This window comes from Ambystoma mexicanum, chromosome 3p (genome assembly GCF_040938575.1).
Source record: "Ambystoma mexicanum isolate Mex_15411 chromosome 3p, UKY_AmexF1_1, whole genome shotgun sequence".
Lineage (NCBI taxonomy): Eukaryota > Metazoa > Chordata > Amphibia > Caudata > Ambystomatidae > Ambystoma > Ambystoma mexicanum.
Window position 1 is genome coordinate 13,042,635 of NC_090925.1, and position 25,218 is coordinate 13,067,852.

General features: G+C 47.3%; 1 long non-coding RNA gene across 1 annotated transcript in view; it reads left to right on the forward strand.

Annotated features, from left to right (window-relative positions):
• Positions 1 to 2,485: 2,485 nt before the first annotated feature.
• Positions 2,486 to 25,218, forward strand: part of LOC138579455 (uncharacterized) — a 200,792-nt gene continuing 178,059 nt past the window's right edge. Inside the window, exon 1 of the long non-coding RNA XR_011304011.1 lies at positions 2,486 to 2,684. This is a non-coding gene — a long non-coding RNA (uncharacterized lncRNA). The remainder of the gene's footprint in view (positions 2,685 to 25,218) is intronic.

A 25,218-nucleotide genomic window follows, 5' to 3' on the forward strand; every position in this document is an offset into this window, starting at 1 on the left:
CATTCATTCTGCTGGGTCACACCCAGGCAACCAATTACTCAGAAGGGCATTCAGGCAGTCAGGCAGCCAATCAGGCTCACAGTGCATTCAGGCCATTCTCCTCCCTCCAGACGCTCACAACAAGTAATGTGTATTGGGACGAGTACCCAGCCATTCAGCACTCCACATTACATTCATACCAGGTTCGGGCAGGGCTTTCTCATTCATTGTACTACATACCAGAAACCAGACACCCATAACAAGAAGTGCATATTGGTTACACACTCCAATCACCCAGCCCCCACCCCAAGGGTGTACCCACAACATGCAGTCACTGGGAAGGCTCCAGCTAGTCTGGCCTGGACCTCCCCACAATACCATATATGGAACTTGCACCCAAAGGCCAGTCAGTGGGAAGGGAAAGAGTCAGGGCTTCCCAGGATTTTGGTAAAAACAAGGTAACAGGCAATAGAAACCAAGAGCCCACAGGGGCCATCTTGTCTCCTATCAGGAATCACCTGATTCCAATGGCAGGCCCTGGGTATCCCAAAATGGAGGATACACCGAGCACCTGTCAAATTCAGCATGGAGCTGCCACCAGCCCATATCCTGCTCTGTGGGCCACACACAGGTGCCCAAAAACATACACTAGGGGCACAGGTTTGTACCCCCACCCATGGGTGCCATAAGGGTATCCCAAGGGTCTGTACACCAAACCAAAATGAGGAAGAGCTGCACTACCAGTAGTCCCACGTGGACTCCTGGGCAGAAAACAATACAGAACACACATGAAAAGGGACTGCAGAACAAGGACCAATGCATTTTCAGCATCACAATAGTACCGAGCAGTCCATTGGAGGAAGAGCCGTGATAGTGAGGCAGTGGTTCATATAGTCGTGAAGTAGGAGTGTCAGTTGTATTCCAAGAGTAAAAGGCACCACATATATAACTATGTATGAACAGTGTGCGTATAAGTAGTCAGGAGTGTAGAGTAGAAGTTGTTTTTCCCTGTTCTTCCCCTTCCTATCCATTACCTGTCCCAAACCCTCTTTGCGGTGTTCCTAATTACCCATGCCCATCAATAACCTCTTCTGAACCCTTTTTCTCCCCATTGGTTGCCTCAAGGTGGCCTGTTTATATGAAGAAGGCACCCTGTGCCAATCAAGGTGGGCGGGTCATGTGTTTGCGGCTCCCGTGGTTCGGTTCAGAGTGTGGATTGCACTTACGACACAATGACAAAATTCAAAGGAATAACACCTACGTCTGCTTTGGGAGAAGCATTTCGACAAGTGCTGGCTCTAGTAGAGGATAAGGGACAGTGCTTGCCATCTTGGATGACATCACACTATAGTGCATGTCCTGCTGCAGCGTACGTTGGTAGTCCAGGAACACTAGCCTGCACTAATGCCAACTGTTGGATACGGCATGGCGGTTCCAGAGGAAGGCTTGAGAAAGTGATTTGACCTTGTTAGTTGCCTGCAGTATAGAGGGTGTTTGTTGCCCCTGAGCATACCTCTCAAACATTTTAGTCCCCTGGGCGGGTGAAAACAGCCTATTTCAATTTGCGTGGGTGAGAATCCATTGAAGTGAATGGTGACCCACCAAAAGCAGAGGTATGCCCTTCGAGACATGTGGAAGCACTGTAGAGCTTGCAATATTTAAATAGACACTTATAAAATGCACATTCAGTTGATGTGCCAGTTACCAGGGATGTCAAAGAATATTCAGGTGGGCTTGAACGGTAACCCTTCTGTTGCACAGTGCAGTTACCACCTAGAATTGCCCAAAATAAGGTTATGTGTTCAACTCCTGCCTTTGGTCGCTTATTGAGTCATCTGAATATTTTCACCCACTTTTTGACCTGGTTCAGGGGTGCTATCCTCAATCTCAGACCTTTCAACATTTTTAGCAGCTTGCTTTGGTGAAAACTGAGGATTTTTTTTGGGTGGGTTGAGTGGGTTGAAGTATTGTATTAATTCATAGAAGTATTAACTCATATTGAAGTATGTGGATGGCTAGGCAAGCTGTTTGAGAGGTGGTGGGGAGCTGTGTGAACTGGCAAAATATGTGTTGGTACGGTGGCAGACCCCATGAATGGCAAACTGTGTCCGGCTCCTTCAGTGTGGCCTTGTGCGATCGCGGCACTGTTTACCGCTGTGGAGCAACACTGCTGCAGCTGCCAAGCCTGGGTGATCATGGCAACCAGTTGGCCCACAACACCCTCTTCATCCTCAGAGCATTGAAAAAGGTAATCTGAACATACATGCCAACCCTCCCGATTTAGGCGGGAGACTCTAGATTTTTCTGTGAAAACGTTCTTCCGCCTAAAATAATTGGAGCATGCGCAGTACAGCAGGCCGCCACGCGGCTCCAGCTCATTGCGCATGCCCCTGACGTGCGGGCGTTATCCTGCGGCAGCTCGAGGAGGCGGGGTCAGAGGCTGCGCGAGTGCGCACGCGCGTACGCGTGGCTACTCCCCGGCGTGCGCGTGGGTGGCGCAGCCGCAGTAGCCAGCGCTGCGTCCCGCTCGTGCTGCACGTGCTGGTAACGTCCCGTGTGCGCGCACCGTGACGCTCGAGCCCCCCAGAGATCTCGCCGAAGGGACCCCAGTCTCAGCACCGTGTCCCACCGACCAACTGCTGCTCAGACACTAAAGCAGAACGTGTGACTTTACAGGGAGCATGTTTCAGCCGGAGGCGTGCAAGGTGAGTACTGCCCAGGGCTGAGCCTGAGTGCCAGGACTGACTCCCAGGGGCTTCAGCCGACAAGAGACGGTGTGTACCATTCCCAAGGGGGTCCAAGCAGGCCATGACACCCCCATCCTGGCTTCATGCGCAGGTCTGTGCAGGGCTTCAAATGCAAGTCAGAAGGGCAGGTACTCACAGGGCTTTAAGTGGGCCGGGGCCCAGTCCCAGGCAGTCCTCAGAAATGGCTCCCAAGCCGCGGCCCTGCCAGAGCCCAACTCGACTAGCCCCAGCCACGTCAACACCCCAGGGCGCGGCACAGTTACGTTTGGGCGCACGCACCCAAGGTAATAATGCTACTGCTCCCCAGCCCCCCTGTTTCGCAAGGGGCGCTCTCATTAGGAGGGGGGCATGTCCCCTGAGAGCCCCCCTCAATTTAGCATCATACTGAGTGCTCATCAAGCTATGAAGCCGGACATATTCCGCGCAGCGATTTTTGGCCCTGGTGGATTCGGTGTGGCACCTTGCACACAGGTCCCTTTTAGGCACACCCTGTTTGCAGGCAATGGCTAGTGAGATTAAATTATGTGCCGAGGATCACGCACTTTGGTAAACCAGTGTATTTGTGATCCTTTCCCACAAGTTTCCAGTTTGTTATGCATTGTGTTTAAGTCTGAATATCCTTTTTTGCATATTAAATTAGCAGATATCATAGCTGTAAACTAAGCTCTACAAGGGGAGTTTTATTATTGCTCAATAAGAAATTCGGTAGGTAACTAGAGCTGTGTGTGCCTCTTTCCATCACCACGCCAATAACCTAAACATTTACACATTAGAATAGGCACTGCTAATAACAGAAACACAACTTAAAAAAGTAATTTCCCAGGCTTTCCAAATCAATCCATGCTCCATCAAGGGACACCGATAGTAAAAGGTGAAGCCCACATAGCCAAACAGTATTCCGCGTGTGCTGAAAGCAAAGTAGCTGCATTTTTACAGGTGGGCCCCAAAGGAGACATTATGGGCACTGCGGGTGGTTGGGAGAGGAGGATGGAGAGGGCACTGCTTTCCCCAACAAAGACTGCAGAATCGTAGTCCTTTAAGTTGCGATAAAATGAAATGAAAAGCTTTAATTTTTACCTCTCCCCATAGTTGAGTACCGGTACTCTCTTTCAGGCGTTGAGAAGTGCAAGCACTCAAATGCTTAAAAATAAGAAGAGCAGGTATTGAAGGCCGGGTATGACCGACCCATTTAAAGCACTGCTTCCATGGGCATAACTCCCATCCTCTCCTGACAGACTGTCTCTGCTTGTGCAGGGATTATCCTTCGCCATATGGATGCGTTGGCACTCACAGGGAGTCACCAAATGAAAACAATAACACCTCACTGCCCCTCATCACTGCAAAGTGCTGCGGAGAGGAACCACATTCTTTTGTTAAAATATGCCTTTAGATTTTTGTCCTAAGTGTAAAAGCGTTTTTAATTTCTTCTATTTTCTAGGCAACACAATGGAATGTACATTTTATGGCGGATTAGCTGGAATAGTGAGTTAGTGCATAGTCTGTTTTGGTGGCGAGTTATGTGCTACATGTTTAAAGTGCGGATGCGCACTGACACCTACGCACACACACGCCTACGACCGAGGAGAATCTGCCGCATGGGTTAGTAGGATAGGCCATTTCAGCCAAATCTTGGTATGCAAATTAACTAGCATGCAAGCTTTGCCTCACAGAGCATTCTGATTCTGTATTCTTTGCAATTATTTGGAAGTTTCAGCAATCTCAGTGGGTCAGTATCATGAGATTTAGTGTAGGTTCAACTATTAGGGTTTATTATGGAATGAGTGAAACGTGGGGCAACATTTTAACTTAAACTGTCAGAATGGCATATTCTGAGTTAAACAGAAATGTCTCCCAAAATGTCTCTAGAGTTCTCTGCCCAGTTTCACTCACAGTCCTTAGTCTCTTCTCTGGATTTTCTAACAGCCTGCTCTGTCTCCTACTACTCACCTCGATGTAAGTCTGTTCTTAAGAGGCTTATTCATAGTTACTCTTTATTGGAATCTCTGTTTACTGACTCTGCCTCTGCCTCGTTAACACTGTGCCACCTGCTCCTATCATGTCCCATCTCTCAAACCCAACAGTGTTGGGTTGCCTGTCTCCCACTATTCTCCCACCAACCTTGCTGCATGGTTTATGCTCCTCCTTTTACCTCCTACTCTCTTCTCCAATTCCTTTGCTCCTTTTCTCGCCACCTCCTCTCCAGTTCTTCCTCAGACCTCTTAACTCCTGTCATCACCTTCTCCTCTTTAGACCTCAGTTCCTCTTTCTGCTCCTCTGTTACTCCTTTCATGAACTCCTCCTCATATCTTATTCCCATGTCTTGCTCATCTGCTCCTCCTTTAACTGCCAGTCCCCTCTCCTCCTCAAGTCTCTTCTTTCTCCAACAATTACCAAACTCAACCCTTCTTCTTCTCCAAACTCCCATACCTTTGTGTTTGTTTTCCTCTTCCTTGCCTTGGGTATCCCTTGCCGCTCTCCCTCCAGGGTCGCGTTCCTGTAAAGGGTCTGCTTGTGTGCACGATTTCCCAGGTCTAAACAAGCATTTTATTTCAAGTGTGCTTGTTTAGAGAATGCAGGTCTCCTGTTTCCTCTCGACCAAGTCTAGACTGGGTCGGCTATGTTGGGTTCGCTTGGGTGCTCGCACATGCATGGAAGTTTTGGAGCTCCTTGCTAAGTGAGCAGAGCCAGCGCCACTCCGGTGGTGGCTCAGTTTGGGAACAACTTGTCTGTTTTGGTACCAGTAAGTGTTTAAACCTGAACTTTCGCTGAGGGACCTTTCGGCACGAGAAGACTCATTCAGTTTTCTTCGTGTTAACTTTACGGGTCATCCTGTACTATATTGCCAAAGTAAAAGTAAGTTTTTTTTTTTTTACTTCATTTTCGTACAGGCCTTGTTATTGATCCCTGCCACCTTAATAACACTGCACACATGTGGCAGGCAGGGGACATGGGATAATGGATCCCAGGTCAGATAACCTAGGAATTTGGAAGGGCCCAGGGTGTGTGTTAACACATTCTGTTACTGATATTCATATTCCATTCAAATAACATTTGTTACATCAATTTCTTTTCTTGTATAAACGTCTCATGACATCAATGTAAAGTTCAAAGAAGGGTGTTTATTCCAGAGACACAAGCAGTTAAATGTCATCTAATGCATTTCGGACTTTAGACTATCTTCCGGGACCCATTTCTAAAATATGAACAAACAGTTGTTTGTATCTTAACTTGATGTATAGTGCATATAATTTTGTTTGTCTATTTTCAATCTTACAAAAATGATATTTTTACCTGTCTGCTGTGTCATATGTATAAAAAAAATAAAGTGTCTTCATGAATTTCCAGTAATCTTCTTGCTTACTTGGCTAGGATCTGTATTCAAATCCTAAAATTACAAATGTCACCGGTTTTATAAAATTTGGTAAAAAACCTTGATTTGTCTTTTTTTACAAATAAATTCAATTTTTTTGAAAAATGCATACCTGCTTTCTTTGTATCTTTGCCTAATCCTGGATGGTTTGTTCAAAGCTCCTTCAATAGGTATATATGTATGTTAGCCTACAATTCTTTAAACCTATCTTTGGATTCTCTTGAGACTCCTTTGATGAAGATACACTTCACTTACCACAGGTTCCTCTGGCAGCCGCTCGACACTGGAGGATTACTTGCAAAAGCTGACCCTGGTCTCGACACAGCTTTATTTTTTAAAATGGCGCTGGCCGGCATTAACGTGACGGGGACATGGCCACAATTGCTTCTGTGCATTACTTGGTTCCCTTTACACCTATGGCGAGCTTGATTTTGAAAGACTTTGTTTTCCAGCATGCAACAAAAGGTTCTGATTATTTATCACAGCCCCTAGTCTGGGTGCAAGATGTTTTCAGCAGGCAACAACGGTTTCAACTTCCCTCTGTCCTTGGAGCCAGGTCTGAGCACTTTGTTTCCCAGCATGCATCACGTTATCCAAATGTTCACTTGCAGTCTATGCTACACTTGGGCTAGCAGAACTAGTGATCCATACTCCCTTGCAATAAGTGTTTAATATTCCACGTCACAGTCTCCGTTAGCCTAGGACCAGGTATTGGACTGAGCCTCTCAGCATGCAACACATGATTCAGATTCTGCCTTGCAGTCTGTTATTCTTGAGCTGAGCATTGAACTTCGTTTCCCAGCATGCAACTGTTAATTCAATATGTCCCTCTTGCAGGAACCAATGTTGAATCCAGGCAAGTGGTCCGCTTTTGTATCATCCCAGTTATCACACTCATACTTGTTGAGTTGTACCATGCTCCTTAAATGCCTAGCCTTGAGAAAGCGTGCTGTGATTCACAAAACAAATGTCAGCAATTAGGCAACATAATAACACAAATAAAACAATAACTGAGCTGCTGGAAATGCATCGGAGGGACAGGGCCTCCGTATCCCTGTCCTTTACTGCCTTTTTATCGTGTCTTCTGTCGTGTTTTCTGCGCAGGGGTTCATGTGGGACTCCTGGCGGTGCAGCTCTCTCTTTTGGTTTGGTGAACAGATCCATGGGATACCCTTACGGCACCCATGGGTGGGGGTACAACCCTGTGCCCCTAGTGTATGTTTTTGGGCACCTGTGGGTGGCCCGCAGAGCAGGGTATGGGCTGGTGGCAGCTCCATGTTGAATTTGACAGATGCGCTGAGTATCCTCCATTTTGGGATACCCAGGCCTTGCCACTGGAATCAGTTGATTCCTGATGGAAAACAAGATGCCCCCTGTGGCCTCTTGCTTTCTATTGCCGGTTAGCTTGTTTTCCCAAAGTCCTGGGAAGCCCTGACTCTGTCCCTTCCCCCTGACTGGCTGTTGGGTGGATGTTCCATATATGGTGTTGTTGTGAAGTCCAGTCCAGACTGGCTGGAGCCTTCCCAGTGACTGTATTTTGTGGGTACACCCTGTGGGTGTTACCTGGGTGAATGGAGTGTGTGACCAATATGCACTTCTTGTTGTGGCTGTCTGGTTTCTGGTATGAGAGACAAAGACTGAGACAGCCCTGCCCGAAACTGGCCTGAATGCAGTGTGTAGTGTTGAATGGCTGGGTACTCGTCCCAATCCTCATTCCTTGTTGTGAGTGTCTGAGAGGGAGGAGGATGGCCCGAATGCACTGTGTGCCCGATTGGCTGACTGACTGCAAGAATGCCCTTCTGTATGATTGGTTGCTGAGAGTGACCCAGCAGTGTGGATGAGAGACAGGATAGTATATCTGGGGACCTCTCACCACTGGAAATTGTTCAGAAGCTGTGTCTACACTTGAAGATTAACTAGGACTGCTGATCCTCGACGCCCAGCTGGAAGAAGAAGACTTGCTGTTGCATTTGCTTCGACCTGATCTGAAAGCTGCCGAATTCGTCGAAGACTGATCCGAGAAAGGACCTGGTAAGGCGCCCTCTTCCCGTGCTCCGAGGGACCATCGAGCACCGCTAACCTTCGCCGAAGCTCCCTGGAAGTCAGACCCTCGAAAGGCTGCTGACCCGAGACGGGACTGCCGAGGAGAATGAAGCAAAGCACCCGGACTTCGCCGCTGTCGAAGTCTATTGCCGTCGACCAGGTTTCGCAGGTTTGTGTAACCGCTGGAGGCCCGTCGAAGTTGTGTTGCCGAGCCGTGGCGACCACTTGACGCTGTGCCGCCGACGACTGGAGCCGCCCGCTCCTTTGCCTAAGAACCTTTGAATCGAAGGACTCCCTTGTCCGAACAATCCATCGCCAAGGTGCCCTGCACACCTCATCCTCGCAGGACGTCGCTGACGAGCACCGCCTTGATCGACGTCGTGGTCTCGGCACCCTTGAACTTCTCATCGACGCCAAGTTCACCATATTCGACGCCTCTCGACGATCCGTGGCTCCTGCTTTAAAGGGAGTCACTCAAGAAGGATCCTTTGACGCCTCTTGGAAGAACTCTACTCCACCAGGTACATTGGGGGGGTAAAACATTATAGGAGGAAATAAGACTATTGAACAATATATGGACCGGGCTTGTGCTATATATCTTTATTTTACAGGTTGTCCAGGTGGCGGGATCTCCACACACAGCTGTGTCTATTGGTAGGGGCCAGTATTCTGCCCATTGTTTCAACCCTCTTGCGTTCCTTCCTATCTGTATTACTGGTTTCCTCGTTATTGATCTGTGTGACATTTTAACCGTACAGTTGATGCACTTTAATGAAATTTGATATCTCTCACGGCCTTTGTCGGACTTGAGCTGGATGTTGAGTTTTGGTTCCCTGAGTGTAACAGATGTTTCATATTCCTTTTCACATAAAACTTCATTCCGCAGCATACTGCCACGATAGGGGTCGAAATAGGCATTCTTGAAGTAGGAGCTGAAAGTAGCTTCTGGATGTCCAAGATTATGCTCTGAGCAGTAGCTTTTCACCTGATCCAGCAATTAAAGTGATCCAGGCTGTTATGCTGCAACCTGCTATGTTCACCAACTGACATTGGGTGGCGGGTTGCTAGGAATGCCCCCATACCCATGTGTAACTGAGACTGTTGTTCCTGTCAGTTCTCTCACCCTCTATAGGCATCACTATTCTCTGCATGTGAGATTTAGTAAAGCTATTGAAAAAAAAAAAGCTGTCTGTGGTGGTGAGGCCCCGGGGTATGCAGCCGGCACCAGATGCCGCAGGTTGGCACCCACTAAACACATTGTAAGGGAGATAAGACTGGTTCCCTCCATTAGCGCCCAAAAGACCTCCACAGATGCTGTCTTCTAAAATGAATTCCACGCCGTGGTACCTCCCTATGGTCTGGGCCCTTCCCCATGAATTGCAGACTGTGACAAAGACTCATGCCTAACTGTTGGTTATATGTTGTGTTGCTTATGTCCGGAGGTGGCGGATGAGGGGCGTAGGGGAATCCTCTCCATACCTTCCTTATCATCCTCCCGTAATGGAGGGGTCAGTGCCATGCGGTTCATGGACAACAGTGGCCCTTTCAATACAACCCAGTTAGCCCCTTAGCCTCCACAGCAATATGTACACTTTCCCCAAAGCAGGCTGGGCAAGAGGAACTCCATTGCTTACCCGAGCGCAACACAATATACTTTTTCCCTACAGTGTTAGTTTGGGAAGAGACGCATATCCGCTGCAAGTACTGAATGCCAACACTCATGATAGTTGAGGAACATCAGGAGAGTTTTGGAGTTGAGTATCAGGAGGAGGTGGATAAAGAGCACGCAGATTATGTTGGAGGTGGCAGGAGGACGGTGGAGTGTGTCATCAGCAGGTGGTTGGGGGAAGCTCAGGTGAAGCTATAGGAATAGGGCAGCTAGCAAGAGTGTGTAAGTACAAGAAGACACATCTGCCACAAGGTGTGGGTTAGGGTGAACCCTGATCTGATACATGGAGGAGAAATGAACACATGGTGAGCTGTTTAGGAAGAGTATTTAACAGGTCAGTAGAAGAGAGACTGCTGAGAGAGGAGACATCAAGACCATAAGGCAGTAGAAGAGAGGCTGCTGAGGGAAGAAAACAGGGCCATAAAACAGGCGAAAAGAGGCTGCTGAGAGAGGAGACATCAGGACCATAAGACAGGAGAAGAGAGGCTGCTGACAGTGGGAGACATTGGGATCATAAGACATGAGAAGAACGGCTGCTGAGAGAGGAGTCATCAGGACCATAAGACAGGAGAAGAGAGGCTGCTGAGAGGGGAGTCATCAGGAACATAAGACAGAAGAAGAGAGGCTGCTGAGAGGGGAGACATTAGGACCATAAGACAGGAGAAGAGCGGTTGCTGAGAGTGGAGACATTAAGACCATAAGACAGGAGAAGAGCAGCTGCTGAGAGGGGAGACATCAGGGCCATAAGAAAGGAGAAAAGAGGCTGCTGAGGAGACATCATGACCATAAGGCAGGAGAAGAGAGGCTTTAGAGATGGGAGACACCAGGGCCATAAAACAGGAGAAGAGAGGCTGCTGAGAGAGGAGACATCAGGACCATAAAACAGGAGAAGAGTGGCTGCTGAGAGGGGAGACATCATTACCATAAGACAGGAGAAGAGCGGCTGCTGAGAGGGGAATGGACAGAACCATAAGGCAGGAGATGGGAGGCTGCTGAGGGGAGACTGCAGTAACGCCCGGACACAAGGTAAGTTCAATTACTTTATTGATAAAAGTAATCCCGGACTAAAGACCCCCAGTATATGGCCAGCTGGGTGTGGAAGCCGTACCAGGATGACGGTTGGTAACCCTGACGTCAGGGTTAAGTGAGAGCCTAGGGTGCGCAAGGTAAGACATGATTTCTGCCTCACGTACTTAGGCTGAATGGATACAACATAAGTTACCCCTTATAGAGGGTGGGCATCACATATACCAGGGCACCACATGGCACAACATATGCAAGTAGAGGTTACATAATAAACAATGAAGGGTATTGAGATACGTTCCCACTGTTGGGTGGCATAAAATGCTGAGCAGATACACATATAAACATAAAAACCTTATGAGAACTTTGAAGAAAGTTAACCCCTATATAATTTTAGTAGGATACAGGTGGCACGATGTGTCCCCCACATTGTGGAGCAGGGATGCATAGAAAAACGAAGATAATGTCGACATTACATCATTCGTATAATTCAAAATCATCATATCTCACAGCGTCTTCTCCTGACCCGGCCTGCGGTACCTTTACCATCTTGCTTTTCCCTCCCACCTGCATCCATTTCCTCTGTTGAATACAGTAAATTACTACCCATTGTTCCGTTCGTGGGCGTTTCCTGCATACTTGGGCCCGGAATCCCTTCATCATCCACATCCTCCATGATATAATTTTGGCCTCCTTGAGAAAACTCCTCTTTATACCAGTTATCCTCCTCACTGTCATAACTGGCACATTTCATTAGTCATTCTCTCATTTCCGGATTGCCCAACTACTGCTACATTACTCATGCTCCATTGCTTGCCGTCACTGGTTACAACATGTTTCTCACCCACTTTGGTCACCAATATCAGGCCATAGAATTGTGAGCATCCAGTGGATACACAGAAAACTTTCCCTATCCTAACTACATCGACCACTCTCACATCATGTATCTTACACATGCTCTTGTGCAGAACAACCTCCGCTTGATCTTTGACCCAATCAGGATATGGATCACAATGTATGGACCTTTGGAAGGGTGATATTCCAGTCAGTACATGTGGCGTGTCCCGATGCGCTATCAACATTTCTGACGCACCTTTTTTGCAATCCCACCCATTAACCCTGAACAGTTGCATGGATTCCTTGATCATACGATTGGTCCGTTCCACCAACCCGTCAGCTCTCGGGTTGTATAATGCTGTGCCGTGATTCACTATCCCATGTTGTTCTAAGTATTGCCTCATCTCATTGGACAATAACTGAACTCGGTTGTCGGATATTATAATCTTGGGGTAACCTTCCAGAAGAAACAATTTTTCTAAGTAATCAATCACAACACCTTTAGTCACATTCTCAACAAATTCCACCTCAATACATCTGGAGGCATAATCTACCACTGCTATGGCAACCCTGTTTTCTCTCCCCAACAAAGGTATAGTGCCCATGAAATCAATGGCAATCTTTTCCTATGCGTTATCTGGAATTTCCACACTACCAGTTAGTGTTTTAAGAGACTTGTCACTTGCATAACATGGAATGCACTGTCCCACTTCAGTGTCTACCATGGCATCCATTCCTGGCCACCAAAATCTGGATCTTAATCTCCTTTTAGTTAAACTTCTCCCCAAATGGCCTCTATGAGCATTCTTGGTAAGTTCAAACTGTAATGATAAAGGAGGTATCATCCTCTCACCCCAGGCTATTCCCCATTCGGAACCACTCAATTAATCTTTGAACCTTCTTCTTCTTCTTAATTATCGGATGCATGGGCGGACCCACGCAGGCGCTTCCCCATCCTAAAGGTTGATGTGCACCAGATCCACCAATCGATACTTAGCTCACATAAACTCACAACTCCTCCCACCGCCCCGTCTGCCTCACAAAATCCAACATCACACTGTTCCTCCTCCTGCCTCTCTCCCCGACACCTCCCAGCAAAGCCTTACCACTCAGCTCAGCCACACCCAGCGCAGAAAATCGAACCCTCATCAATTCTCTCTCCTCAACATGTCTCTCACACCTAAGCAGGAAATGTCCCACAGTCTCAGGCACCCCACACACCGCACAATCCCTCGACTCACGCTTCCCCACTCGAAACAAACAATCATTCAGTCCCGCATGCCCTATCCTCAACCGATTCAGCATCACCTCCTCCCCCCTCCTCCATTCCAGAATCCCTGCATCCACCTTCACCGACACTTTCCCACGAACACCAAACATCCACCTGCCCTTCACCCGACTCACCCACTTCTCCTGCCACTAATCCATGACCCGTCTCACCACCACCGCCTTCACCTCATCCACACTCAAAGGTAATCTCACATCAACCACTCCCCTTCTCATACCCTCACCCGCCGCCAGATCCACCAACTCATTACCCAAAATGCCACTGTGACAAGGGACCCACGCCAACTCCAAATCCATTCCCCCGAGCATGCACCGATCGATCTTCCTCCTGATGTCCATAATCACGTCCTTCCTATCACCATCCCCCGCCACAGTCGCCTGCAATCCACTCAATGAATCTGAAAATATCACCACCTTCTCTAACCCCAACTCGCACACCCTATCAATCCCAATGCATTCGCCACCAACTCAGCCGTACAAATTGACACATCATTCGTCAATCGTCCCACTTTATACTCCCCAGTGCTCATCTTTGAACCTTAAGTAAGGAGATTTCAATGATTCTACTGATTTCATCCCTGCTCCATGAACTCCATAGCCAACCGTATCTCAATATCCTCCCTCACTGTATCCAACCAAACCTTTTTAGTGAAAACATTGCATACCATATTTTTTATTTGAGCTAACCACTCCTCTGATATGTCGTCAGAGGGATCAACACTGTCTAGTGGGTCCCTAGACAAAAAATCGGCAACTGGGTTGCATTTCACCCGGAACATATTCCACAATAAAATAGAAATTCTGTAGAGCCGCTAGCCACCTGGCTATCCTAGGAGTTGCCAAGCCTGAACCTTTGGTGGTGAACAAATGAGCCAATGCCTTATGATCACTCCTAACCTTGTATGGTATGCCCCAAATATATGTTTTAAAACAAACAGAAGCCCAATAACATGCTAGGCTTTCCCGTTCGATAGCAGAATATCTAGATTCAGTGTCAGTTAAGCTTCTCAACGCAAACGCCACTGGTACTTTCTTGCCCCTTCTAATCTGACTCAACACTGCCCTAATACCAGACACACATGCTTCGACTGATACAATGGTTTCAGCAGCAGGATCAAACCTATACAAAGTGGGAGCATTGTCATTATCCCTTTTTAGTCTCATAAATGCACTTTTTCTTCCACCCCCCCCCCCATCTGAATTCTATCCTGTCCTTTAACAAAGCACGTAGAGGCTCAATTTGTACCACCAGATTGTCCACAAACTTGGAATAAAAATTTGATTGGGCCTAAAAATTATTTTAGCTCGTCTTTGCAAGGTGACTTAACTTTAACAATTGCATCCACCATTTCAGGACGTGGTACCATTCCTTCCTTAGTGAGACTATCGCCCAAATAAGAAACTTGATGCACTTTGAACTGGCACTTGGCTAACATGACAGTCAATCCCGCCTTTTCCAATTCCTGTAAACCTTCATACACCCTGGCATCATGTTCACATTCATTCTTCGCCCCAATCAAAATGTCATCCTGAAAACACTGCACTCCAGACACATCCCTGAACAAATCATCTATAACTCTTTGAAATATAACGGAGGCGGATGGCAATCCAAACTCCATTTCTTTGAATTGTTAAGCACTCATCGGGGTAATGAAAGCCGTTAAAGGGCGTGATGCAGGATGTAGTTCAACTTGATAATATAGAAAGAGTTTTTGTGGGGATAAGTGTGGGCACAACTTCTTCTGTTGGCGACCTTAAATTATTTTAAAGCTTCTCAGCCGCGTCACATCCGTGTGGCAGCTTTTGGAGGAACCAATCCCCTACCTCCTTGGTTTGAAAAACGGATCAAGTGGTTTGCCACACAATGATTGCACCACACATGAGTTTCAAACACTTTTCCTTGTATTTTGTAAGTTTGATCACATGAAGCAACTAAATGTGCAACGTAAAAATGTTTTCCATTTGAAATCACAACGCCCTCTAGTTAACACATGTTTCGGCTGCTCAAGAGCCTTTCTCAAAACAGTTAGGGCAATAAAGCACGTCAATCCTACTCGGATTCATATTCTTACTCTGATTATAGGTTAATGTACATTTTTGTTAATTACATTCATGTAATGACCATAAAGGAGAAAAAAAAAGTGAGGGGTTGGGTTTACAGTTTGTTACACATTGTTCAGAAATTAGACAAAAATCAAATAAATCAAATAATCATCCCCAATGTAATATTGGATAGTATTGTCATACGGTACAATTGAACATACAACACAAATACAAGAAAAGACAGAAAAGAAAAAACAGAACATATGTTTTAGCATGATTTGTCATGTACGTAGTGTAAATCAAAGAGACCATTTCTTTAGCTATTTGTTCCTTAAAATCCAATAATGACCTTATTTCAGATTAATCATTGCAACATATTCCATTTCCTGATATTTGTATTTTGTAACCCATATAAATATTAATAATGTAGATTTACAGCCTCTGACATTTGACACCATCTCAGGCAAAATGATAAAGAAACAAGATAAATCATCTTACCCATTGTTTTTGACAAAGTCCCGGGTAAATCCCTACAGTCAAGGAAATATAGGATAGGTTTTCAGACTTCTTTCATCCCTACTCTGGCAAAGTAGGGCAAGAGGGCATCACATACTTGTCTTGCAGACATTCCTCTTAGTGGAAAGGCTTCGGGGTACCTAGTGGCATAGTCCACTACCACTAGTATGAACCGGTATCCTCTGCTGGTAGGTTCCATAGGTCCCACAATGTCTAGCCCTATTCTCTGAAAGGGTTCTTTGATCAAGGGCATCCTTTGTAGCGGGGCTCGGGCCGGTATATGTGGGCTGGTTTTCTGACATATCCCACATTCTTGGCAATACTTTGATACCTCTGCGTATACTCCGGGCCAGTAGAAATTTTGCAACACCCTTTTTATCATCATGTTTTCCGCTAAATGTCCCCCTGTGGTATGGTCATGTGCCAGCTGTATCAGCCCTTTCCTGTAGGACTGGGGAACAAACAATTGCTCTTTCTCTATGTTATCAGGGCCTTGAGTTAATCGATATATTAATCCGTGTTTTTCTTTAAAGTAAGGCGTAGTAGGGTTGGTCCCGCTAGCGTCTAGGGCTTGTTCTCTGGCTCTTTTCAGCGTTTCATCTAACCCTGTTTCTGTTCGAAATGACGGCATATGATCCCCTACTTTCCAGTCTATAATGGAAATGTCTCTGTACTTTTCCTGATTCCCTCGGCTCATCCTTTTCTGGGTTTTGGATAATTTTTCTCAACTGCAGGGCCCCACTAGATCAGTTTGGGCAAGGGGGCCTCTCTTAACCATCTATCAAATTCTGGTAGATCTGTTCCTATCAGTACCGGGGCGGGTAAGGTAGGAATAATAGCTGCTTTGATTGGTATCTCCTGCCCCTGCAATCCCAACACAATGTCTTTGGTAGGATACCCTTTCACATCCCCATGCACACATTTGATGCCAATGGTTCTCACCTGTTCGTGATCTTGCCCGCTCACATGGGGCTGTATGGCCGTCTGTCGGCTTCCCCTATCCATCATTGCTTGACGGGGATGTCCGTACACTGTGACTTCTATCACATAAGGTAACCGTTTCCTTCTGTATTCCTGAGTTTGTAAGGTCCCACTTTCCATTGGTTCAGGTTTAGGTTTTTGGGAGCAAAATCAAGCAATATGACCCCATTCCCCACATTCGAAACATTGTGGTGCCGTTCCTTTGTTTGTAACACCCCCATTAGGTCGGGGTTCTGGCTGGTTCCTGGGTTCGGTGTTGGCCCCTTATAAGGACCACTGCGTAAGGCGGGAGTCTCCATACTTGGTCTCAAGTGGGTCGCTGGGATGGGCCGAATGTTACCTGCCTTCTGATATGCTGTTGCCACATCTATGGCCTCGGTTAATGACAGATGGTGATGTTGCCTAACCCACCTCTGTATGGGTCCGGGTAAGGCATCAATGAACTGTTCCATCATTAATTTATCCTTAATCTGTCCAATTGTGGCAGTGCCTGTTTGTAGCCATTTTTCCACCAAATCTTGCACTCTGTAGAACAATTGTCTTGGGCTTTCGCCGGGTTTCAATCTGGTTTCTCTCAACGTGAGTCTGTAGGATTCTTCATCCATACCAAGTCTTTCCAACACTGTTTTTTTAATCTCGGTATAAGGAGTGTCCCCTGTGGGGTTGGCAGCTTGGTATGCCCCCTGCATTGGCCCTGTGAGCAGGGGTGCGAGGTAGAAGGCCCATCTGTCCTGTGGCCATTGAGCTGCTCTGGCTATTCTCTCAAAATTCACAAAGACAAAACTGGGGACTTCTCCTACTTGGTATTTCTGTAATACTGTGGACGGGATCGCGGGATGCGTCCGGGTGGTGGCCACTGCTTCCCCCAATATTCTTAAAGCTTCCCGTCCTTGCTCTTGTGCCGCACTTTGCACTTGTATGGCTTGTTGGAGGGCTTGTCCGTCTGCCTGCGCCTGATGGCCTTGCACTTGTATAAGTTGTTGCAATTGCTGCTGCCCCTCTGTGAGTGCCTTTATCACAGCTTCCATTCTGTCTGCCGTGGCGTTCTCTTGAATCCCACCGCTGCCAGCACTGTAAAGTAGTAGACTGTAGTCGGAATGCAGGGTTCACAAGGTATGATTTATTGCTGAGTTAAATTTTCACACAGCCTCTCGTTATAAACAACAAAACATGCTTAAATGTGATTCAGTAGGCTTGCTCGGTAAAAGGGCGGATCAATTCAGAGTTCGCATGAATGTCCTATTATGCTTGGCTCCTCTTTGAAAGAAAATTAATCAGGTCACATAAATTCCTTTCCCCGGACACTAGCTTTCCATTCCTTTGCCAGCTGTCCAAAATAGGGTTTTGAAAAAAAGGAAAACAAACAGAGAGGGTAAACCCACGGAAACACTGTCCTTTGAAAATGGTTTACAGCCAGACTTTCCTTGTCAGTGAATCCACTTCAGTAGTGCCCCCCCGGCGCTGCCACTCTTCGAGCCTCTCCTGGCGGAGGCTCTGCCTCTTGATAAGGATCTCTGCGGTGCCGAGCCTTCAGCCTCCTAGTACGCCCAATGTACATCACCTGGGGATTCCTCCCACTCCTCTGTGGTCTCCGGCCAGGGCTGCTGCTGTAATGAGAGACAGCTGATGAGTTTCCCGGGGCTTCTTTTAACTCATACTTTGCTCCTCCCCTCCCCTCAGCTTCCACCCGCCTTTCCTGCCCACTTCCCACACCTGCAGCCCGTTTGCCTTCACTCCTCCACCCTGCTTCATGCACTGTTTGTCCCACACCTGCAGCCAGCTTGCCTTCATATCCCCCCTGCTCCATGCACTGTTTGTCCATCCCAACCTGTACTGCTATGTGGGTATCTGTCACTGTACCGCATGACAGGGCTGTATCTATACCGCTTCCCTTTGTTCATTTTATCTTTTCCCCCACCTGGTCTCCATTTCCCGTGGTCGTTTATGGGACATGTAGTTTTGTTATGTCCTGCTGATGTAACATTTTGGGTGCTGGGTTTGAAAGTTAGAATGGGGCTGTCTTTTATCTCTATTGCCTTTTTGACCTCCTCACACTACTATCCAATATTACATTGGGGATGATCATTTGATTTTTTTTTTAAACAATTTTTATTATTTTTAAAAAAACACACCAAACATGGCAACTTTTTAGGACATACATAATCAATATCAAAACATCACATTATACAGTGTCGTTTTCCGTCCTCCCCTCACCCTCCCCACAAACTCGAGCCGTCTCAACCGCATCATCTACATGAGCATTTTCAGGAATCTCAGTGTTTGTTGACTCATCTGAGTGTTCTGTTTCATGATTGACCTGGTGGGGGTTTGCCATTGAGGTCACCAGTGGCCTCCAGGCTATCAGGGGGCCCACTTCCTCCTCTCCCCCCCTGGTGGCAGCTTCAAACCATACCACAGTTTCTGCTTCCACCCATCTCAAGAGGTCCGGCCACCATATCTCCACTCTGGGCCTATGTTTAGTTCCTATTTTGGCAGCTCAAGATCTCTGCCTCAGCTTTCCAACACGTTGCGTATCTGCGTTTAGCCAAAATATAGGCCAGGTCTTTTATCTTACTGATATGCTTTGAATGACGTGGCCTGGGAAAGTTCCCAAGCATGCAAGCCCAAGCAGACCCTACGTCCAGTACCACTCCCCCACCAGCTATTTTCGTCTTTAGGTCATGTGGCGCTGCATAATGCGGGTATTGCCTGTCCATTGGGTGTAGCCTTCACCACACATCCCCTAGGTCGAGGTCCATCAACAGTGTCCTCAGCGCTTTAGCTGCTGGCGCCGGCTTTTCTGATTTGTCATCTGACCTGTCTATCCTGGGGTTCAGAGTGCAATTTAAGTCCCCTCCCCACACCATCGCGCCACCGACCAGGGGGCTAATTTTACTATATAGAGACCTAATATATGCCACTGTATCATGGTTAGGGGCATACAAATTTACGATATTCACTTCTCTGTTCTCCAGGAGTCCCGCCACCACCACCACCATTCTGCCTTCTGGGTCTATTGTCGAACTAAGCAGCTGAGATGGCACATGCGGTGCCACCCATGTAATCGCCCCTCTTGCATATGCCGAGTATGTGGCCCCTATGACATTACCACTCCATTTTCTCCTGATACCCTCCAACTTCTCCTTGGTGAGGTGGGTTTCCTGTAGCAGAGCTATGTCAATCCGCATCCTCTTTAGGTACATCATTACCTTATTACGTTTTAGATAGCTATTAAGGCCCCGCACATTCCACGTCACAATTCTGAGATTACCCGATGCCATTGATTTGTTCGACATTTCTATGTAGGCTTGTACACAAACTAAAATCCCCAAAACTATGTCCACCACAAACTTCGCCTCCTATACCCCACCCACCTCCCCACCCACACCCAACAACACCCTCCCCAACCATTGCCCAGCTCCATCCCTGGATCTCAGGCACCCCCACATCTAGCCCTGCCTAGCAAGTCTATACTCAGGGCTCAGCAGGGTAAAGTCGCCCTAATGGCTACTTAACTACCAATTCTCAGGGGTAGGTTGCTTCCATCCCATTGCTCCTATTACCCATACTATCACGCATGATGTTAATGCTATTCAGCACCAGGATGCAGTTGATTCTCTATATTCAAGTCCAGCCAGAGCACAAGGCCCAAAGGCTACAAAAATAACACTCAAATCTCCCATGTTCTCAAAACAAGTCTACCTTCCCACTTATTCCCTTATGTCCATGACACCGACTCCTCACTTGTCAAGCTCGAGACGATCTCGGTGAGCCTCCTGTTCCGGGCAGCCCTGCAGGTCCAGCCACGACGCCGCCTCCTCCGGAGTGTCAAAAGAAAGCACCTTGCTCTTGTGCAGCGCCTTTAGCTTTGCCGGGTACAGAAGCATATATTTGATGCCCGCTGCACGCAGCCTCCTCTTGACGGCTACGTAACTATACCTTTGCCTCTGCACCATCATCGTGTAATCCGGGTACGCCGTGATATTGGTGGATGCTCTCTCAATTGTCCCGCCCTTACGAAAATACTCTAGGATCTTCTCCCTGTCTTTGTAATTCAGAATCCTTGCGATTATTGGCCTCGGCGGAGCTCCAGGTCGTGGTTTCCTCACCAAGGCCCGATGTGCACGCTCAACAGTAAACCCCTGTGAGAGTTTATCTGCTCCTATCTCCTGGAGGATCATGTTCTCCACCTAGTCCGTGGGGTCATGGCCTTCCTCCCCCTCGGGCAGGCCGACCACTCGTATATTGTTCCTCCTCGCTCTTCCCTCCGCTTCCTCCACTCGATTTTCAAGGTTGGCGACCTGCTGTTTTAGCACGTGGACCTCCTTTGCATTGCTCATGCTGACCTCAGTGTTAACTTTCACTGCGCTTTCCAGGCCACTTGTTCTCTTCGCCAACGCTCGGACATCTTGACGCAGCAGGGTAACTTCGATTCCCGCAGCGTCAATTTTGTTCTCCAGGGCCGTCCGTAAATCCGCCATTGCTGTGCCCCATTTGGTGCTCAAATCCGTTATGGCCACTAGGACCTGACGGTTATCTCATTCTGCGGCACCATCTGCGGAGGCCTGGCCCGTGCTTTGCGCTGCTGTTGTAGGGGTCCGCTGCGTTTTCGCAAAGACCTCCATTGTGGATTGTTTGGATTTGGCTCTCAGTCCTTTCACAGACATCTTGCGATTCCCTTTCATATCTGGTTCCCACACTGCAATGCCGTTGTGTCGTGCTCAGGTCTTCTGGACGCTAGGGCGCTAGTTACGGCGGGTTGCGTTGTGTTTTGGAGCGCGGCAATGTATTCAAATGGACTGTCTTCTCCCACGTATTCCTACTGCGCACAATTATCCATGCGCCATCAGCGTGTTCCGAGGCGCCACACAGAACACAACATTGCTTCTCACCTCCTTTGCATTGGCCTGCCAAGTCACATGTAGGTTTTGCCAGATTGGGGTATGTCCTGGTAATAGTGTGTCACACACTCACATGTCTCAGCCACCAGTATATACACTTTGCTCTCAATTTTCCTCATCAGGAGGTAAAGCGTCGCTCCCCATTCCAGATTGCCTCCAATCACTAACAGCCAGCAGGATCACTCGTATGGAGCTATGTTGTGTTACTTTCCCAGTGCAGGACCTCCCTGGGTCGTGGTGCCCAAATATAACGTGGCAGGGGGCCTACCAGCTCCCCGCACAGTACACAGCACTATGCTCCGACCCTGTGCGTATGTATAAAATGCTTTGTTTCACTTCGGAGCATGACCTGTCAAGGACCACGCTCCGGTGCACTCCGCACATAGTGCCCGCTTCAGGGATTCTTAATGCAGCGGCATCCCATTACCGTGCTAAGACAGTCGTTGCTGACCGCCTCGGGCCCTGCGCACAGCGGGCGCTGCCCTTTTATTCCGGATCAAAGGATCGGGCACACGCACTCGGCAAGCCCCTCCGATGCAGCGCTGTCCGTGAGGAGGCACGCTGTCAGCAGCCGGGCGCGGCTGCAAATGTCTTTTCTTTGATCTCTGGCCGCCGCCCGATACAGTAACTGTATCAGGGAGCCGGCAGTTTCAGTACGCCGCTGCGTCCTGCTAAATCCCTTTGTTCACTGGGGTCGTCGCCATTTTGGTGTTTTCGTCCGCGGCCGCTCTCCAGGATACAATGTATCCGTCTGTCTGTTCTCCAGTCTCCCGTGAGCCGCTTACACGCTCACGCTCTTCCAGGCACCTTCCCACACGCTTAAGTGTGTTTTGCTGCCCGAATCAAGTAAAATAACATGCGTTTGTTGAACGGATCAGGATGCCGGATCACGGAGCACACAGGGCTCACAGCCTATTCCATGGCTGTCCAAGCCACGCCCCCGGATGATTATTTGATTTATTAGATCTTGGTCTAAATTCTGAACAATGTGTAACAAACTGTAAACCCAACCCCTCACTTTTTTGTTCTCCTTTATGGTCATTACATGAATGTGATTAACAAAAATGTACATTAACCTATGATCAGAGTAAGACTATGAATCTGAGTAGGATTGACGTGCTTTATTGCCCTAACTGTTTTGAGAAAGGCTCTTGAGCAGCCAAAACACGTATTAACTAGAGGGCGTTGTGATTTCAAATGGATTTTTTTTTTTTTACGTTGCACATTTAGTTGCTTCATGTGATCAAACTTACAAAATACAAAGAAAAGTGTTTGAAACTCAGGTGTGGCGCAATCATTGTGTGGCAAACCTCTTGATTCAACTTGATAATATGCAGATGACAGGAACAATGTAGTGTACCATTCTGCCTCCCCCATGGTCATGAACATATCTCATTGATCTTGGGCAAGGGGTGTCTACCCAAATCGACCTATTGAGATTCCTCAGATCGACACATAATCTGATCCGCCCATCGAGTTATTGTGTTACAACAATAAGGGACAACCACTCACTGCTCTCAATAGGCTCAATTATACCCTGTTCACATAAACCCCGTAATTTCTCTCTCGCCTTTTCTCTTATTCTCAAAGGAAGATTCCTCCCTTTGTGTACACACAATGACAATGCAATGTTGTGGCAGTATCCCTTCAATTTGCCAATACCTTGGCCAAACACACTCTTGAATCTTGAACCCACATCTTTGGCAGATTTCTCTGCTCTTTTCTCACCCACCGATCTCACTTCAAGTTCCTTGCCTGGATGTAACTCTATGCCCAATTTCCCTTGGTGGCGCTAACCCAGTAAGAAATCCCCTTTGATGGCCACATAAGTTTTAGCTCTTGTCCTGTCTCCGTAGGCAATTATTCCCCCATACAAAACTAATGATGTCTGTTTTCCCACTGCCATATGCACGTGGCCTTATATCTGTGTTATGTAACAGAGATATTCCCTGATGTCTCACCCCAAATCTCCTTCTACATTTCTTCAGAAAAAATGTTGTATGGAGATCCAGAATCTGCTAATTCCTTTAACTGACAACCTGATATGGTAATTTCCACTTCAGGGGCAATATACTCTTCCTCATCGTCCTCCTCAATCTCCCCCACAATGTTGCCAATTTTGTTTGCCCACTCGCCTTTTTCTTCCGCCACAATCTGTACATTCCTGTCCCCGTCCTGGGATTTATTATTTAATTTGCATAACCTTGCAAAATGACCCATGATGCCGCACTGTCTACATTTAACCCTCATAGCTGGGTATTATTTAGCATTCATAGCATGTTTTTCGAACCCACACCTGGTACATTGTCCCTTGCGGTTGTCACGTATGGATTTGTTGTTACCACTGCAATTTGTGGCCCACCCCCCTCCGTTGTTACCCCTGCTGGACCTGTATGCTTTTTTCATGGCACATACACTAGTTTCCTCTGTCCCACCAGTATTTTCATCCCCTTTCTCTACAATGGCCTGTACCACTTCCTTATTGACTTTTGAGTTTACCTCCTTAAGGCACATGCTCGTTAATTCCATACCTTTGGCAATTATCAAAGCCTCGACTAAGGGTGGATTCTTCGCCTGTTCCAACCTTTCCTGTATTTTGTGGTTTGACGTGTGCATCATTAACTGGTCTCTAATATATTCCTCCTCATTCCCCGTAAATACGCATGATGTTAATAATACCCTGAGGTCTGCCACAAAGAAGTCAACTACTTCTCCTCACCCTGTTTCCTTCAGAAGAACTTATACCTTTCCAATACCATATTGAATTGTTTCCCAAACTGCACTTGCAATTATTCCATAGCCATGCCATACAATCCCTCTCCATCCCCTCTGCCCCTTTCAGCTCCCCCATCATTGACTACATCAGGAAGTATTTTATTATTCTCACTGCTTCAGCGCCTAAGCAACACATAAGGCAGAACATTTCCACTCCTCTGAATATCTCTCTCCTCCAGATGCCACAAAGTAATATTTAAATAAGTCTCTGCAGTCTTCCTAAGGACTTGGTGGTTCTCGTTGTGTAGCCAAAAACCTGGGTGATGGCTCTAAATTTTGCATTGTCTCACTTCACCCGGATATTTTTCTGCTTCCAAACAGACTTCAGACAGGAGTATCCCCCACTGTCACTTTAGGGTGGAGTTGGGTCAGTCTCGCACAAAGTACCCAGGTGGTTAGGTACCACCCCGAGAATGAATCAAAGCTTATAATGCATAGAAAGTGTTTACCAAATGCATCTAAGTACTGTATGCTAGCAATCTTCAGACATGAGTACCTCCCACTGTCACTTCCGGATGGTGCTACGACAGTCCCATTCATGCGCTCTTATGGATAACACTGGATATGGTAGCAGTGTTACAGTATTTGGATATGTAGCTCACGCCAGCCTGGCCCACCCCAGTCTGAGTGGGTATCTCTAGGATGCATATTAAGGTGAGTAGTGATTCCCAGCACTCAGTATAGCCCAAACGGTCGAGAAAACTGATCCCGAAAATTTCATTAAAAGCTCTCACTGATTAAAGGATTAAGTATATGGCAAGTCTGTAGTTTCCTTAAGGGCCACTTGTGGGGCATGGATCGTCGCTTTGACAAGGATAAGGAAGAAGCTTATTTTCTGCTTCACTTCCTGCTTTGACGCACAACCCCTCCCGCTAGAGCGACAGCACCTCCCTCGCATGAGATCTGGCCACAGGGGGGACAGTTACAGCAATCCCTGGCCTCACTGATATTGTGCCTTCTTGATCCTGATGAGGGAGCCAGATCTTCCCCTTCACCGTTGCCGTAATGCCACCAACTCCCAGCAGAACCGGGTGCCCCCCCCGCCAG